Source organism: Theropithecus gelada, chromosome 12 (genome assembly GCF_003255815.1).
Source record: "Theropithecus gelada isolate Dixy chromosome 12, Tgel_1.0, whole genome shotgun sequence".
Lineage (NCBI taxonomy): Eukaryota > Metazoa > Chordata > Mammalia > Primates > Cercopithecidae > Theropithecus > Theropithecus gelada.
In genome coordinates, this window is record NC_037680.1 from 107249621 (window position 1) to 107251903 (window position 2283).

Genomic DNA, 2283 nt, shown 5'->3' on the forward strand with positions numbered 1-2283 from the left:
AATTATAATGGCACAAAATCTCTGGGGGTTTCATCTGACACACGTAGACATGACAAAGAAATACTGCTTCCATTGTCTTAGTTATCTTAATTTTGTTTTATTCTTGTATGTTGTATAAATTACTACATATTTGCAGAGCGTATCAGTTTCACTCCAGCCACATCACCGTTACCGTCCACTCCCACCGCAATACTTGCTATAAAAGAACAGGGCAGCCGGGCACAGTGGCTTACGCCTGTAATCCCAGTACTTTGGGAGGCCCAGGCGGGTGGATCACTTGAGGTCAGGAGTTCAAGACCAGCCTGACCAATATGGTGAAACCCCGTCTCTACTAAAAATACAAAAATTAGCCAGGCATGGTGGTGGGCGCCTGTAGTCCCAGCTACTTGGGAGGCTGAGACAGGAGAATTGCTTAAACCCAGGAGGCGGAGGCTGCAGTGAGCCGAGATTGTGCCATTGCACTCCAGCCTGGGTGACAGAGCGACACTCCATCTCAAAAAAAAAAAAAAAAAAAAAAAAGGGAGGGGAGCTTCAGTTAGAAATAGAGTATCTTGTCCAGGAAAGGTGGCTCACACCTGTAATCTCAACACTTCGGGAGGCTGAGTTAGGAGGTTCACTTGAGGCCAGGACTTCGAGACCAGCCTGAGTAACACAGCAAGACCCCATCTCTACCAAAAAAAAAAAAAAAATTAGCCAGGTGTGGTGGCTTGCACCTGTAATCTCCCAGCTACCCAGTAGGCTGAAGCAAGAGGTTTGCTTGTGCCCAGGAGATCTAGGCTGCAGTGAGCCATAATTTTGCCACTTTACTCCATCCTGGGCCACAGAGTGAGACGCTGTCTCTAAACAAAACAAAACAAAAAGAAAAGAAAAACAAAAGAAAAAGAAATAGAAGTGTCTTTAATGACATCTGTTTACCCCATTACCTTCTACCTTATACAATAATTAACCAGCAGAAAAGGCCTTTCAGGCAGTGAGCAATATACTAAACTTTGAATCCAGGATGCCAAATATAAATGAACGTGGGGGCCAGACCACAGCGGGTGATGGAATAAACTTCACTTACAGCATACATTTTTTCAGTGATAAAAGAATTGTCTCTGAGGCTTTCAAGAAAAGGAAATGGCTTTGTTATTGCATTTGCTATCTCCACCTTATTTTCCTTGAAGTGATTGACAAAGATCTCACAGGAAATCTCCTTCTTCTGGACCGCTGCAAACATCCTAAGGAAAAAAAGTACAATGAGAAAATAAACATCAAGATTTCAAGATGCCTTTCCCAGCCAAAACATTCCAGACCCAGATGACTTCACTTGCAAGTTCTTCAAAACATACATTTAAGAAAGAATATAACCAATCTTACACAAACTCTTCCAGTGAATAAAGAAAAAAGGAACGCACTCTAACTCACTAGAGAAGGATAGCATAATTCTGATACACAACCTGACAAAGACATTACAAAAATGAAAAGTACAGGTTACTATCTCCCATGGACAGAGATGGGAAAACAGCAACAAAACATTAGCAAGTCAAATCCAGCAACAGTTAAAAATAATAATACATCATGACTAAGTGGGACTTATTCCAGGAATGCAAGAATTCTTTAACATTTAAAAATCAGGAAATGGTGCTTCCTTCGGCAGCACATACACTAAAATCAGAACAATACAGAGATTAGCATGGCCCCTGCACTAGGATGACACACAAATTTGTAAAACATACCATTAAAAAAAATCAGGAGGCCGGGCACTGTGGCTCACGCCTATAATCCCAGCACTTTGGGAGGCTGAGGCGGGCAGATCACAAGGTCAGGAGTTCGAGACCAGCCCGGCCAACATGATGAAACCCCGTCTCTACTAAAAATACAAAAATTATTATTTTTTTTTTTACCATACCACCGGGCATGGCATGGTGGTATATACCTGTAATCCCAGCTACTCAGGAGGCTGAGGCAGGAGAATCACTTGAACCTGTGAGGCAGAGGTTGTGATGAGCCAAGATTCTGCCATTGCACTCCAGCCTGGGCAACAGAGCAAGACTCTGTCTCAAAAAAAAAAAAAAAAAAAATCAGGAACTGAATATCACCAGATTGACAAAATAAAGGAAAAAAAAAATATGATAATTTCAATAGATCCAGAAAAAGTAAAAACATAATAAAATATCTGTTCATGATTTTTAACTCTCAGAAAACTAAGAATAGAAAGTAACTTTTTTAATATAATAAAGTATATAAACAAACAAAACCCTATGACTAACACTATACTGAAATGTGAAATACTAAATACTT

At 40.5% G+C, this 2283-nt stretch overlaps 1 non-coding gene across 1 annotated transcript; it reads left to right on the forward strand.

The window, feature by feature from the left end:
* The first annotated feature begins 1623 nt into the window (after window positions 1–1623).
* Window positions 1624–1727, forward strand: LOC112636887. Its single transcript, XR_003122341.1, has one exon. It is a non-coding gene; the product is annotated as a U6 spliceosomal RNA (small nuclear RNA).
* Window positions 1728–2283: the final 556 nt, after the last annotated feature.